At 40.1% G+C, this 17,112-nt stretch overlaps 1 protein-coding gene across 11 annotated transcripts in view; it reads right to left on the reverse strand.

Moving 5' to 3' along the window:
• Positions 1 to 106: 106 nt before the first annotated feature.
• The window catches only part of NKX2-1 (NK2 homeobox 1), a 48,282-nt gene continuing 31,276 nt past the window's right edge, over positions 107 to 17,112 (reverse strand). For 4 of the 11 annotated variants that reach the window (XR_005200731.1, XR_001826001.1, XR_005200733.1 and 1 more), the window contains 2 exons: positions 5,342 to 5,391; positions 4,017 to 4,765 (listed from right to left, as the gene is read on the reverse strand). The gene's annotated coding sequence lies outside the window, so the exon portion shown is untranslated. Of the gene's footprint in view, positions 1,075 to 1,677; positions 2,271 to 3,223; positions 4,766 to 5,341; positions 5,392 to 17,112 lie in introns of those variants that run through there. The other 7 variants (XR_005200736.1, XR_001825995.2, XR_005200732.1 and 4 more) reach the window with 6 other exon arrangements.

Below are 17,112 nucleotides of genomic sequence, written 5' to 3' on the forward strand. Positions count from 1 at the left end.
ACCATTTTGACCAGGATGGTCTCGATCTCTTGACCTCGTGATCCACCCGCCTCGGCCTCCCAAAGTGCTGGGATTACAGGCGTGAGCCACCGCGCTCAGCCAGGGAACCCTTTTCTTTTGTTTAATAGTACTTATACAAATTTGTAATTATATGCTTATGTGTATGATTGTTTAATTGCCTGTCTTCTCCACTAAAGCATAATCTCTTTACAGATAGGGACAGTATACTGTTTCCCCAACACCTAACATGATGGCTGGCACATACTCAAATTCGATAAAAATTTATCAATTTAATGAGTAAATAAATATATAAAATGAGTAAGATGACTTCAGAGTATCCTACCAGCTCTAATAGCATATGATTCTCTAAATGCAAAAATCTTTTATTTTTAAAATTAGGTCATAAGTATTTCTTTGCCCAAACATCATTGAGTAGATTAAGTGCCTAAGTGAACATGGCTCTGCTCTACACAGTTACTCTGGGAAAAAAACCCGAAAAACTGAACCTATTAAACATAGTTTCTGCTATGTTTTGTCTGGTTCCACCAAGTGTCATTTTGAAAGCTGACTTCCAATGTTGGAGGTGGGGCCTGGTATGAGGTGCTGGATAATGGGGTTGAATCCATCATGAATGGCTTGGTGCCATCCTCACAGTAAACAGCGAGTTCCCACTCTTAGATCCCATGGGAGTTGCCCTGAGAGCTAATTGTTAAAAAGAGCCTGGCACCTTCCCCATCTCTCTTATTTCTTCTCTCTTGACATGTCTCTATGTGCTGGCTCCTCTTCTTCTTCTGCCATATACCAGATACAGATGCTGGTGTCATGTCTGCAGAACTGTGAACCAAATAAACCTCTTTTCTTCATAAATTACCCAGCTTCAGGGATGCCTTAAAGCAACGCAAATGAACTAAGACAGTCCCGTATATCTGAAAGCGTCCTAAAATGCCATTTCACCCATAGCTTTGCCTTTTAGATGAACTACGATTTATGCAAGATAGGTGTTTGTTGTGTGTCCTAAAAGATTTTCAATCTCCTTTGCTGTATTCTTCCTGGATCTTGAAATCGTAACAGTCACTGAAACGTTGGAAGGAAGAAAACTTAGAATTATCTAGTCCAGTGATTTTCAAACTGTATTTTAGAAGAGGAACCCTATTTTGCAAAAAGAAATTTTATATAGAAGCCCAATATTTCCATTCCTAAATGTATGTCTATATAAATAGATACAGTTTGGAGAGAGGGAAGGAAGGAAGAGGGGGGAAAGACAGGCAGGCAGAAAGAAAGGATCTACGCTTGTTGATGATGTGAGAAAGGAAACTGCAGAGCCCGCCCCCGTTGCAGGCTTTGTCTCAATCTCCCTGTTGGGCCATATTCCCCTCACTGCCCTCTCCACCTGCCCTGCCTGCCCCATAGTGCCCTGTAATGCACCGCTGAGACTAGTAGCCTATGAACAAGTTGAAAGCCATCAGTTTGAATGACTATTTCCATTTAACAAAAGGAAACTAAGACTCGATGACTGAATCATATTGTTCTTTAGTATTCCAAATCCTTCCTGCAAAAAGTAAACTGTCTTCTTTTGTTTTTTATTAGATTGTTCTGTACAGCCTTCCCTGAAGTAATCTCATACAAGTCAGATTATCAGTGTTCAGTATACTCTTCTTATAGTTAAACCATCATCACTTAACTTTATTCATATAATTTTATTTCGACAAAATTATTTTTGAAAATATAAAAATTTCATAATCACTTCTTTCCTGTTAGATACAAAGTTTATTTTAAAAATCAACATTTATATTGACTTTTACCATCACATGTCTAAATTTTACTCATGTTTATTATGAAGACACAGAGGTGTATTAAAAGAGGATATCATTATACATTGTCAAATAAAGCAAAGGTTTCCTTATCCAAATAGAGAGAATTTATATGTGATTACTTCATATGAAGCAAAAGCTATGTCTACCACAGAACAGACATGCAGTTATTGATCTAGAATTGGCATGATTACGAACTACTCTGCAATTCTTCCTCTTCCCAATTAAGGTGTCTCTCTTGAACTGATTGAAAGTTGTTTGATAAGTATACTTTTTTCAAGATGGTGTGCTCAGTTGGGGGTCTTTTTATTAAACTGAAATTCTCTCATTAGCTTTGACTAGCACCAGCTGCTGTATAAATTCTGGGTTGATGTAGACCCCCATTGGTGTTCCAGATATCGCAGGTAAATCTTTTTCTGCTTCCACAATCCTCAGCCATGCAGTATGAATAATTAACATCTGATAATGCAGAACAAAAAGGACTTTTATTAGAAGACATCACAATTCCACCTTAACTCCTCAGAACAGTGAACCAAATAGGACTTTAGTTGTTTAAAAAAAACCCTGTTTCTAAATATCTCTATATTATATTTTTGCCTATACCTGATCAGAAATGTTAACATTAAGACAGAGATTAAATGTTTTAGTCTTACACAAAATTAAAGACAATTCAATCTGCAGCACATTTTAACTAATGTTTTTCTGAATGTTCTAATTCCAGATAAATTCAAAGCATTTAGGACTCATGTCTGCCATGATTATTCTTTCTTCTAAATAGTTCACAGTCCATCACTTTTAAGAAAACCTTTCCTATTCATGAATCAAATATTATTTCTACAAGATGTATGATATAAGTACAGCACAAAACAGTTAAATGAAATGTCTTTATAGAGTTGAACTTAAAAACATCTACCTTGTGTGCGAGATGTGCCATGCAGGACTTTTCCTTAATGTATTTGACAGGTTTTAGCAGATAGATTTTTAAACTTGTCAAAGGACATGATAAACTTGAACCCGTGAAACAATGCAAGACATTAAGATAAAACATACCATAATAGTATAGTGGCTAAGAGCAAAACGTTCTGGAGATCAACTTCCAAGCCTCAGTTTCTCCTTCTGTAAATGAAGATAACATTAATATCAGCATTATGACATTACTTGAAACACTAAGAGATCATGCATATGATAATTAGCACAGCACAGTGTACTTGTTCTCTCTTTCTGCATAACTAATTACTGCATACTTTGCATACTTTGTGGCTCAAAATAACTGTTATCTTACAGTTTCTAGGTAAGGGCATGGCTTAGATGGGCCCTCTACTTAGAGTCTCACAACACTGCAATCAAGGTATCACCTGGGCTGTGTTCTCATCTGGATACTTGACTGAGGAATAAACCCCTTTTAAGCTCACTCAGGTTATTGGCAGAATTCATTTCCATGCAGCTGTAAGACCAGGGATCCAGGTTTCTTTCTGACTGCTAGCTGGAGTCTGCCCAGGGTTTCTCACTAGGAGATCTTCCCCAACATGACTGCTTACTTCATCGAGCCAACAAGGAGAGTGTCTAGAGTGACTCTCCTAGCAAGACAGAGGCTTGTGTTATATAACACAATCACAGGAAGAACATCTCACCACTTTTGCCATATTCTGTTGGTCAGAAACAAGTCCCAGGTCCTGCCTACACACAAGAGTGAACACACCAGGAAGCAGGGATCACCGTTGGTCACCCTAGAGTTTGTGAGCCAAATATAGTAAATGAATGGATAAATGGAAGTGTGAATGAATAAGTAAATGAGTAAGTGAATGAGTGAAGTTGGGTGTGATTTATAAGCCCCTTGGACAACAGAAAACATGGGAAATAGTTCTAAATACAGGATAAATAAGGTAATAGGCTCTAAGGTAACTACTCAATTGAAGTCATAACACAAGCATCAAACCTTTGTGAATATAATGCATTGAATAGTTATGGGGCCTGGGCTATAAGGCCTAGAGAATGTCAGAGTAAAATCTCAGGGATGGTGGGAAATAGAGACCCAAAAGAATATATAGGGCTTTTAGTCTCACTTTAAAGTGATAATTTTCTTACAAGTGGAGCAAATGAAGAAATTGGAAATTAAATAAAATAGTCAAATATAATTACATAAATTTTTAACTTCTAAGAGAAATAACTAACAATAAATACAAAAAAGTTAACACAAATGAAAAATAGAATTATCAGCACCAAGTATATGAAAATTTATTCAAACATACATGTGAACACTAACAATATTCCCAATGGATAAATGGGCAAAGGACATGATTATATGATTCATGGACAGGAAGTATGAATAGTAAAATAAATTTTAAAACAGTTTAATATGAATAGGGCAGAAGCCTCACAGAGAAAAAAACTTTAAGTACCAATCCAATCCATCTTATTTTACCAGCTGATTACTTTAAGATGAGAGGGTAAACAGTAAAATGAATTGCATTAGTATTATTTACCAAAACACCTGGCATAAGTTATAACTCACCCTGGATGGATGGATATTCAATAATAATTAACTCTCAGTAGTCAGTGGTAGGAGAGCTAGTATGGATAACTGCAGTCACCAAATCATCAAATGATGATAGGGCCACATTAATGCAAGGGAGCTAACATGGAAAAAAGCTATTTAGAACTCTTTCAATTTTACTTCTACCACTTTGGTAGCTGGAATACAGTAAACAGACCCCAGAAGAACAAGAAAACTAGGCAAACAGTCTGGATACTCCACAGGAAGATAATCTGCCTAAGAACGAAGTCAGCGTCGCTACTTTGATGAACGTTCTGATGGCAACACCTCAGCCTCAGATGACCTCCTTCTTGGTGACAGCGTCATGGGATGCAGCAGGGCTGTATGGACTGTTCCTGGACTTGGCACATAAACAGCGACACAGGTGGGTATCCGCTTTCCCCTCTCCCTCAGGCCTGTTCTGGGTAGACAGGGAAAATCAGTTTTGGTACTAGTGATGGTATGCCCGATATGTTTGTGTATGTGTGTCCTCAGGTCTCTTAAGGAGTAAGTTGTGACATGTCTCTTGTCGTGGCCAGGGATGGAAGGACCAACAATTAAATGAATAATAGTAAACACTCACTAAGTATTTGTTGTGGTTATTAATGTTGTTTTTACCTTCAGTGGGAAGGAGGCAAATAAAGATGTTTGTTCCTGGAATCTAGATGGGTTCTCTTGTGATGTCAGAGAGGACAGGCACCCATGGGACAGCTGCAGCAGAGGCAGGAGGAGGAGGCCCGCAAGGGAGCCCAGCACCTGTAGATGATGACAGACAGCAGCAGGTGGTATCTGGGAGGTCTGGGTTTTCGAACACAACTCCAGGCTGACTCACTGAGGGAGATCCAGTAAGCTCCTCAAACTAGTGCCACCTACCACCCCCACAGATTAAGGGCAGGATTCATTGGGGACCTGAGGCAAGGCTAGGGGACAGAAGATGATATGGAAAAGGGGAGTCAAGAGGGAAATGGAGAAGGAGGTTGGCGAGCCAAGTGAATACCTTTCTGTGGTCACAGTACTTTTCTGAGAGCAGCCATTTGTTATTATGCTCTGGAAGAGAGGAGGAAATACACAACAACAGAGACTCTCATAGAGAATGAGCAGATCACACATTTGTTCCTTCCATTTGTCCAGGTAAGATGTCTCAACTGGTCCCCACTTGTCTGCTCCCTTCCCCCATCTATAAAATAAATGTACTTTGGTCCTAATATTTGAAGGGCAATTACCCTAAACTCATTTGGAGGTCTATCCCTGGGGCATTTTCAATAGTTCTGGTCTGCATTTGGTGAATCTTCACATACATATATCTTCCTTGGAATGTAAATTTTTGGAATGAAGGGATCAGAGCTATATAGTTCTCTGAACAGTGAACTTATAACACTGTAAGCATTTAGGTGATTAGTATTTTTAAGATGAAGAAGATGTTCCTACTTATAAAATGAATGAGATTCATAAAGCTATTCTTTTTTGTTGTAATATCAGGACTTGAAAAGTTAGTATTCTGCTGGTGAGTCAACAGTATCACTTCTAGTTCTTAATGTGAAACTAGCTTTTGTATTCCTCTTAAAATGCTTACCATTGTAATCCCACTTCTAGAAGCCTCAGGTAGGGAAATAATAAACAATGTGAACAAAGATTTATGTGTAAAGACATGAGCACTTAGATGCTTAATTATAGGAAAATGGCCAGATGAAGCTTGATACAGCTGTAAGATAAAATACCTAGCAGTTGGCTGGATGTCGTGGTTCACACCTGTAACCCCAGCACTTCCTGAGACGGGTGGATCATGAGGTCAAGAAATCAAGACCATCCTGGCAACGTAGTGAAACCCCGTCTCTACTAAAAATGCAAAAATTAGCTGGGTGGTGTGTACCTGTAATCCCAGCTGCTTGGGAGGCTGAGGCAGGAGAATCACTTGAACCCAGGAGGCTGAGGTTACAGTGAGCCAATCTTGCACCACTGCACTCCAGCCTGGGTGACAGAGCAAGACTCTGTCTCAAAGGCAAAAAAAAAAATCTAGCAGTTATCAAAATTATAGTTAATAATTTTAACAAGAAAATAGTTACGTTAAAATAGCAAATAAAAAAAAAGAACATGCAGTATTTTTTAAATTATATTTTTCCAAAGCATAGAAATAATTGGAAAGAAACACACCAAAAGAGGGCGTAAGGAAGAGGGCTTGTACGGTAGAAAAATGTCTTAGAGGTGAGCAGTGAGGAGACAAGATGTGTCAAACAGAATTAAGGAAAGGAAAATTCAGTTTTTTGAAAACTATGTGCAAGCAGTGAACTAAGCATTTAATAATTCTGGTTAATAGTTAAAGATAAGCATCGGAATAAGTCTATGAGGAGAAAAGAGACTCTTGCCACAATGAACAGAAAGCTCCCATCTTGGCCTAGTTAAAAGAACGGAAAGCTAGGATACTCTGAAGTCTGAGTGAGTACATGAGATGACTCCGGTGTGGTTAGGAGCCCGTCACCTCTGCTGAGCAGCTAAACATGACAGTGAAAATGAGAGTACGTATTTGAGAAATGGGATTTGCTGAGGCCATATATGGGAAGAGGGGACAGGCAAGTCATGAGACCAGCCTCTACTAGTTTCTAAACCTAGATGCCCATCCAGAATTGCTTGGGTAATGTATGCAGCCTAAAAGGCACCAGCCAAAGTAACCATATCAGGGCACAGATGAAACAAAATGAGGGAAGGGCAGTGCATAGAGAATGAAAGGAACTAACAATGGCACAGTCGCTACTCATTGCAGCCTTGAGCTCCTGGGCTCAAGTGATTCCCGTGCCTCAGCCTCCCAAGTAGCTGTGACTACAGGTGTGCACCAATGGTAATGGGTTGAGGAGCATATGGGCATGAGGAAATGACCCTGGGTGCTTAATCAGTTAGAGAATTTGGGCTTTGAAGGGGAGGACAGAGTAGGGGAATTTCCAGAGGAGCTGGAAGAGGAGTAGGAGATGAAGAACATATTTAAGCATTGCTAAGATGAGTCAGTAGAAAGGTAAATGCTGCAAATGAAAGGGAGGAAATAATGAGGGGATTAAATGCAGAAACCCACACTTAGTATGGAACACTGTTGTGAGAGGATAAGTGAGTAAGCCCATGTAAAGCATTATGGTCTGCCAGGCGAGGTGGTTCACGTCTGTAATCTCAACACTTTGGGAGGCTGAGGCAGGCGGATTGCTTGCGCTCAGGAGTTCAAGACTAGCCTGGGCAACATGGCAAAACCCTGTCTCTGCAAAAAATACAAACATCCCAGGTGCAGATTTCCATAGACTCGGTTCTGGTTCCTTGGAAAAAGAGAGAATGGTACATAAAAATCAGAAGACACATCTTCACCCAAGTCTCTGAGACTTTGGAAAGCCAGGCAATATTGCTTTGGAAATACCTGATGGAGAGAATAAATAGAAAGAGGCATTCATCTTCACTGTGGCATAAACTACTGAGCAGCATTGGCCCATCTGTGCTCTGGGGTACTGGTAGTAGTGTCAGACTTTTCTACTGACTCATCTTAGCAATGCTTAAATATGTTCTTCATCTCCTACTCCTCTTCCAGCTCCTCTGGAAATTCCCCTACTCTGTCCTCCCCTTCAAAGCCCAAATTCTCTAAGCACCCATGGTCATTTCCTCATGCCCACAACATGCTCCTCTCCTCATGCCCACAACATGCTCCTCAGCCCATTACCACTGGGCTCATGTCCCTACCTGCTTTCTAAAGCTGCTTTCACCAATGTTTCCAGGGGCCTCCTCATTGATAAAATTCATTGCATACTTTCCATTCCTTACCTTACATGACTTTTTGGCCACTTTAACCTCTGAGATCCAGTTTTAGAGTTAACATGGCTAGCTACTTAATGGACATCCCACAGCTTCATTAGACCTCAAATTCAGTATATTCTAAGCTTACCTCATCTTTTCAAAGCAACTCTCGTTCCATGTTCTTATTTCAGCAAATAACACCATCACCAAAGCTGGTCTTCCTTCTTTCATTCACCCCCAAAATATACTTGGCCACTAAACCCCTATGCAATCTACCCCCAGCTGCCTCTCAGAGCTGATGTGTTCTCTTCTCCATCCCTGTAGTACTAGGCTCATATCACCACTCCCTTGATAGCCTCGTCACTGGACTTCCCTACCACCATCTCTCATCTGGTCCCTGGAATGCAGACCAGGGAATCTTTCTAAAACACAAGTCTGATTATGTCAGTCATCTACTTAAAAATTGTCCATGGTTTTCCACTATCCCTAAAATAAAGCCTCAACTTCTTAACATGGCTTAGAAGATCCTTTCCAAGTTTCATCTTCAACACATCCCCTTCTGCATGCCACACTCCAGCAATACTTCTTGCTGTTCCTCCAGTGTAAGAGTTCTCCTCTCTCTAGCTGTTTCCAGTGCTTGAAACAGATCTGACTTTTCTTCTTGCTAGGTTCTTCCACACCTTTAGACCTCAGCTTATGTCACTTCCCTTGGAAAGGTGTTCCCCAACCCCCAGTTCAGGTTAAGCATCCTTCTTCTGGGCATCCACTGTATTACAAATACCTTTAAAATGGCCTCTATTTAACCAGCTCGATACATGTAATTTCTTGTAAAGCACACTGACTACAGCCCTGCCATCCCCAAGGCTTAAAACTGATAAGCTGCTCTCTATACACCCATCTTACCACTGCCCTCACCAGGTGAATTCCATTTTTGCCTACCAAGAGTCAGATGTGCTTGATCTAAATTATTTTATAACAGTTTTACTTATTGTTGTAGCTATGTTATTTAAGGAAATCTTATGTAAATTCATAAAATATGAGTATAGAAAGTTGTTTCTATAATGTACAAAGACAAATGTAAGCTTCTAAAAGTTGCTCTCATTGATGTAAAATTGTAAATGGAAATAAATCATTAAAAATCTAAAAAGATTCTGCTGTGACATAGATTTGTCAGTATCTATGTTCTTGCTCCAATTTAAATAAATTAAAATAGAAATAAAACGTGTATATATATTATGGATGTGTTTTATGTCAGAAAGATAACCTGGGACTTCAATTATTGGACATACATTTCAGGAAAAGTCCTTAGTCTTACATCAAAAGATTGGCAAAATAATATACATTTTTTTTTTTTTTTGAGATGGAGTCTTGCTCTGTTGCCCGGGCTGAAGTGCAGTGGTGCAATCTCGGCTCACTGCAACCTCCATCTCCTGGGTTCAAGCAATTCTCCTGTCTCAGCCTACCAAGCAGCTGGAACTACAGATGCATGCCACCAGACCCAGCTAACTTTTTGTATTTTTAGTAGAGACGGGCTTTCACCATATTGGCCAGGCTGGTGTCAAACTCCTGACCTCATGATCCACCCACCTCAGCCTCCCAAAGTGCTGGGATTATAGGCATGAGCCACCACACCCAGCCTATACATTTGTATTTTTTATTGAAATGAAATTCATATAACATACATACAATTAACGATTCAAAAGCCAATGGCATTTAGTGCATTCATGATGTTGTGCCACCACCACCTCTGTCTAGTGTCAAAACTTGTTCATCATCCCAGAAGAATGCCCTGTACTCTTAAGTTACCACTCCTCATTCCCCTGCTGCCCTGTCTCCTGGCAACCTCTAATCTGCTTTAAATTGAAATAGAACATTTAAGGCATGTTGATAACATTTTTAATGACCCCCTACTTTGCTGACTGTTTCGACGAGTCTATTAACTATTATCATCCAAGTTGGGTGAGTGGGCATCTGCACATCTGATTTCCTTTCAGCTGTGTATTAAAATTATTCCTTTAGCTACCTCCCCTGCCTCCCAGACATTGCACGCTTTGCAGGCAGGGGCATGTTCGAGCTGTTTATCCATGGGTCTGTAGTACCTGGCACAATGCCTGGTATACCGTGGGCTCCATATTTGTAGGGTTAATTCAGATTACCCAGAAATTAAGCAATATATCCAAGGACATTAATGGTGAATCACAATTTAAGCCTAAGTCTCTCTCACAGCACACTAAGCAGAAGATGAGACCTGTCTGGGAGGTGAATTGAGGCAGCAGTCATATTAGAGTTAATTCCGAGAAGTGCTTACTATGTGCCTGGTACTGTGCTGAGCTCTTAACAAGTATTACACTGTTTAATCATCCTAACAACCACGCAAGATCAATATTATTATTAACCCAGACATTCTGGGGAGGGGGTCAGAGATGCCTGAATCCAATTCAAGTATCATAGGACACCAGAGGAAGGCTGTGAGTTCAAAAACAGTTTAGTTAAATGACTGGAAAGGACAATCATTTTATTTAGTAACAACTTTTAGGACTGGTTTTAGAAAAGAGGAAGTCGGGTCAGATGTCTGAAATGGAGCCCTCTCTAGAGTTTTTGCCCTACTCTGCACACAGACACACACATGCAGCACACGTATCTTGGGTTGTGTCTCACAAGTGCTTGGTTATAATTCTTGTAAAAGATGCCACTTTCATGCTTTTGTTTTGCCCTGTTGATTACTGAGTCCTACAGGTACAACCATGTCTACTGTAAACCGGAATACTTCTAGATCCCACCGCACTCCAGGGCTCCGCCATGCCTGTGCCTCCCTGGAAACCGCTGCCTCCTGTACAGGCACCTGGCCCTCTGCCCCCCTGCTGGCCACCGCCACTGCATGTTCTACTGGCACTGTCACCAGTACCCCAGAGCACGGATGGGCCAATGTTGCTTAGTGGTTTATGGAGCAGGGAAGAAGAATGCCTCTTTCTATTATTCGCTCTATCAGGTATTTCCAAAGCAATATTGCCTGGCTCGCCAAGGCCTCAGAGGCTTGGGTGAAGATGTGTCTTCTGATTTTTAAGTACCCTCCTCTCTTTCTCCAAGGATCCAGAACTGGTCTGTGGAAATCTGCACCTGGGGCAAAGTCAAACGACCTGAGACACTTAAGGTAACTGCTCCACTCCAACAAGCAAAGTTTTGAGGACTGGGCCAGGCTTATCCCACTTGATCCCTCTCCACTCAGTCTCTCAAGCAAGGTCAGATGACTCTGAGTTCTAAAGGTGGATGCTTTTAGTCTAGAGCTGGAACCCCAACTCCCTTCCTTTTATGACTAAGCATGGGAAGTGAAAGTGAACAAAAAGCAGCTCGAGACCCTGTAAAGGATGGAGCTCAGGATTCGGTGACAACGACTTTTAGCACCAATCTAGATGCCTTGGTTAAAATGCATGTGTTGAGTAACACCTCCATGCAGACCACCACAATAGTCCTCTTTGGGGGGTTCTGACAGTGTGGAATTAAGTCTGTTTCCTCACAGAGCTCATAACTCACGTGGGGACACAGTGCAACACCAATTGGCATCTCACAAGCATGCCAAACCTCTGGAGGGAAGAGGTAGTGGTGATTGTTATGTTTTCTTTTTTTTTGTTGTTTATCTGTATTCACTAGTTTTGTGTAATGTATGTGTTGGTTATATAGTAAAAACTGAAGTAAAATTAAACAAGGATAAATACTCTTCAGTCAGAGTTGGCACCCAGGGCTCAGCAGTTCAGCCCTCCCACTGTCTTCACCAGGGCTGGCCTGGGAGCTCCCTCCACCTTTCCCCTTGAGCATAGGAAGCAGGTGCCAAAAAGGAACCTGTAGACATGCAGCCCAACCTCTTCTTTTGTTCCATCCTCTCTTTTATTGCTGAGCAAATGGATACACTCAGCACCTCCTCAAAGCCTTTGCTATGCACTGAAAACTCCAAGCTGGCTATGCCAAGAACAATAATAAATGAATCTGAAAGGGCCTTGCTAATGTTTTTTATAAAATAGATAGTCTGGGTATTGAATAAGTATTGACCCAAAAATAAAAGTAAATGGCTTTAAACAAAATGTTTCTCAGTGTTCTTCTCTGTTACTCGTGATTTCAGTGCGATCCTAAATATTTTACTCTAAACATCCCATTTGTAGACACACAATCTTTTAGTTAGCTGTGTTCTAAAAGTATGAAATTGGGTTCATTTTTGGTGTCTTTTTTTCTTTTCTCAACCCATATAAGAATAACACACACACACACACGTGTGTGTGTGTGTGTGTGTGTGTAGGTGTAATATGTGTGTATATATGTGTATATATATGTGTGTGTGTATATATATATATATATGTGTGTGTGTGTATATAGTTCTTATGAACAGAGTTGGTGGTAAAAAAAAAAATTGACAGTCTGTAATGTTTATGTCTTGACCATCAGTTTCATCATCACCACTACAAACATTCGGATTGGACTTGAAGTTTACAAATCATTTCTACAAACATGTCTCTTTAGGGTGGCCCTGCTATCCCTGTTGTATTGAGCAGGAAACTGGCAAGTCATGGAGGCTAAGTAAGTGACTTGCCTACGCTCTCACCACTACTTCTGGTACAGAGCCAGGACTTGATCTCAAATCTGCCAACTCTAAATTTTTTATTCTTTATTCTAACATATTGTGGTTCCTTTTCTTTAGTTCCTGTATTTTAGCAGTGGTGGCATTTGGTTTGACTTAGAAAATCTTAAATTGAACCCTTGAGTAGCTACCATTACCACAGTCCAAGAGACCAGTATAGAGGTACAAACTTAGTCTGAAAAGAACTCTCCTATCTCATTTCACATCTGTCTGCCCCTTAAAATTTAGGCACCAAACCTTAAGAACATGCTTTTGAAAAATCAAAATTGAGCCAGGCACAGTGGTTCACATTGGTAATTCTAGCACTTTGGGAGACTGACGTAGGTGGATCACTTGGGGTCAGGGCTTCAAGACTGGCCTGGCCAACATGGTGACACCCCCTCTCTACTAAAAATACAAAATTTAGCCAGGTGTGGTGGCATGCACCTGTAATCCCAGCTACTCAGGAATCTGAGGTAAGAGAATCTCTTGAACCTGGAAGGTGGGAGTTTGCAGTGGGCTAAGAAAGCACCGCTGCACTCCAGCCTGCATGACAGAGTGAGACTCCATTTGAAAAAAAAAAAAAAAGAATGAATCAGCCAGACACGGTGTCTCACACCTATAATCACAACACTTTGGGAAAAAAAAAAGAAAGAAAAGTCAAAATTGGCATTTAAATTCAGGCAGAGAGAGATAGTGTGTGTGAAGAACTTAGGTGTTCGAATTTTCTCTGTATTACATTTAGTGGCAAAGCAACTGATGTTTCTGTTCAACCACTAATGTTTAAAAATGTCTTTGAAAATGTGGAATATAAACAAAATGTTCTATGGGGAGGGAGCAAGCTTAGGTAATAGGCGGTATCCAATAAGAGATCCAGACCATGGAGCTAGATTGAAATTCTGGATTTGAGGGTTTTAAATCTATAAGGCACCTTATTTCAGAGAGTGAGTACACAAGAGTTAGATCATGTGTCTGTATGATTGAGAGATCCAAGATAGGGCATGGCGGGCAGGAAAAGGAGGTATTTAAGAATTCCTCAGCACCCGTGGGATACAGATGCCAGATTTAGAAAAAATAAAAAATGTCCAATTACATTTGAATTTCTAATAAACAACTAACTTTTAAAATGTTACATTCAATATTTGAGACATATGTATACTAAAAAAAATATTCATTATTTATCTGAAATTAAATTTAACTGAATGTCCTGTATTTTTTCTGGGAAACCTACCATAGGGGCTAATACACAGGGCATCCCTGAGCCAGGCTCTGAGAATACTTCTTTGGGGCCATCCCTGATAAGCGAAGAACTAGAGCTGAGCTAAAATGAGCAAGTCTGAATTAAGTCCTTGGTTGTATACATACATCTTTTTTAAGTGTTTCATCATCCGCTTGGGCCTTTTGTCTTTGATTGAAAGTCTCTATAAACTGTGCCTGAATACCACAGCGTTAATCACAAGCCTCCTGAAGCTTTTTCATATTGTGTGTAATAAATGCCCATATACTTAGGATTTAAAGTAAGAACTACTCACTACAATATTTAGTTAAAATTACATAGGGAGTACAAATTAAGCCATCATTTTGTTACAGTGTATATTATAAGTCTTATTTAATTTCCCCACATTCTTACATGTATGTTTGCATAACTGTTAAGACTTTCACTGATAAAGTATTTCAATTAGCTGCTAAAAGAATACATTGAAGGAGTTACGACTGATGTACATTTGGGCTAAATGCCTATAATCAGAGTTGTTTCTCACCTGAGTCCCTCTTACTGATGTTATGTAACAAGCGGTCCTGATTGCTAGCAATAACTTGCTTAACATGTTTGAATTTGTGTGATAATCATTTAAAAGTAAAATGACTCACTAATGCTTCAAGAAAGGAACTGATACTAGGTGTAGGCTACATAAGTTATATGGTGACTTTATCATATCTGAAAGTCTTATTTCTAAATCACTAGGATTTTTCAGACTTGTCCACAGGACTGATTTGAGACCAGCTGAAAGACAAAATGACATTTGTAGGGGATGAAGGAAGAAATGAGAGAAATGTAAATGGAAGGCAGGGAGTTACCCCTTCATGCTCACCCACCCCCATGCTTCATGGGTGTAGTCTTATGGCCAGAAAGGACTGAAACGAGCTGGAAAGTCAGGGCAGTCATACTAGTAATAAGCTTTGGTGCAGAGACGTATGGGGAGGTAAAGTCCCCCTCATCCACCAGGGGCCTTCTATGTCCTTGTGTGGCTCATATGATGATGATATCACTCTTTAACAATCTTCTAACATTATAATCATGACATAATCATGAACATTTTTCCTCACAAGTTATTTATTCCCTAATACCTTCCTTCAAAACTTCCCAATTTCAGTTTATGGAAGACACCAGAGAACTCTCAAGATCTAATTCAGTCCCACAACCTTTCTGTAAATCACTTTAGTGTGATGTTCTAGAAAATACATGGCACACATTTTTGTTAACAATAAGAAGAATTTCTTCAGTAAGGCAGCCAGTTTCTCTCATTCATTAATCAGTATGAGACCTTCATTAAAAGCTCTGTGTATGTGTGTGACAGGGACTTGCTCTATTACCAGTGCAATGGCCCAGGCATGGCTCACTGCAGCCTCCACCTCCTGGGCTCAAACAATCCTCCTGCCTCCGCCTCCCAAATAGCCAGAACTACAGGTGTGCACCACCATACCCCACTAAGTTTTCGATTTCTTATAGATACAGGGTCTCACTTTGTTGTCCAGGCTGATCTCTAATTCCTGGGCTCAAGTGATTCTCCCACCTTAGCTTTCCAAAGTGCTGAGATTACAGGTGTGAGCCACCCTGCCCAACCTATTTAAAGCTTTAAGAAGAAAAGTTTCACATTGCTCTACCTCATTACTTAAGTGGGTAAACTCAAGATGCAGGTAAATTGTGCCTTTCCTACCACATCATCATGGGAAACCTGAGGTGGCCATTCTCACAGCCTTGCCTATAGGATTCTAAAAGAATGAAATCTACTCCTGAAATTATTCCCATATCTTACATGTGTCCTGTTTATAAGAAATTCCAGGCTAGGTGCTGTGGCTCACGCCTGTAATCCCAACACTTTGGGAGGCCAAGGTGGGCAGATCACCTAAGGTCAGGAGTTCAAGACCAGCCTAGCCAAAATGGTGAAAACCCAAAAAAAAAAAAAAAAAAAAAAAAAAATCAGGTGAGGTGGCACATGCCTGTAGGCCCAGCTACTTGGGAGGCTGAGGCAGGAGAATTGCTTGAATTCAGCAGGCAGAGGTTGTAGTAAGTCGAGATCATGCCACCACACTCTAGCCTGGGTGACAAGAGGGAGACTCCATCTCAAACAATACAAAAACCCAGAAATTCCATCTCTCAAAATTTTGTAAAGAATAGTATTCTTTCTCCTAGCTCTGCTCAAAATCATCTCCATGAGATAGTAGATTTATGAATGTGGTAAGAAAAATCCAGTGGACTCTAAGGTTTCTTCATCCTGTTCGGTGCCTCCCTTGTCCAGTCCCTGTAAACATCTTTATCTCAGATAAATGTAGCCAAGTACTTCCAAACACCTCACAAAATGCAGAGGTTGAGGAGGGAGAATCTCATTTTATCATTTTAGTCTTTAATATATTTGAATATATAATACAGTCACATAGCTCAAGAATTAAAATGACATTGAAAATTATACATTGAAAAGCTGTATTACATTCCCTTTTCCTACCCACCCCACTAATCCCTGATGCCCCTATAAATTAGCACTTGCCCTGGTTTTTTCTGGGCTCTTCCAATGTTTTTATGTATATACAAGCATTAATGCATATTTTTATGTCCTAGATTTCTTATACAGAAAGCAACATAAACCATAATGTTCTGCAGCTTGATTGCTCATATGAAATATATCCCAGAGATCACTGCATGTCAGCATTGAGGCATAAAATGTCCTTGTTGACAGGAAGTTTCTTAACTCTACTCATAACATACAACGCTGCAGTGAACAGCTTATCTATAAGTCCTCTTGTACGTGCACAGGTATTTCTGTAGGATAAATTTCCAGAATTGAGACTTCTTAGAATTTTTATTAAATACCTCTGTTTTAAGGCTTCTCAGAGTGGCTTGTGTTTGTCGATGCGTCCCCCTCACCATGGTATACACTTCTGAAGGCATGAACTGTGTTTCATTCATCTTTGCACCTGCAAGGGCTACCGTAGTGCCTAGCATGTTAATGCTAAATACAAACCAAACTTCTAATGTAACTGTAACCCTGAGAACATTCAAGTAACCCCTCAACATAAAGGCTGAGATCTAGGTGTAGATTAAGAGGCACTTCCCAGTTTCTATTTCAAGATGAAAATAGGACTTATGAAAGTATTGAATAAGGAGTCAAAGTTTCAAGGATGAG

The sequence above is a fragment of the Cebus imitator genome, unplaced genomic scaffold (genome assembly GCF_001604975.1).
Source record: "Cebus imitator isolate Cc_AM_T3 unplaced genomic scaffold, Cebus_imitator-1.0 Scaffold69, whole genome shotgun sequence".
Taxonomy (NCBI): Eukaryota; Metazoa; Chordata; class Mammalia; order Primates; family Cebidae; genus Cebus; species Cebus imitator.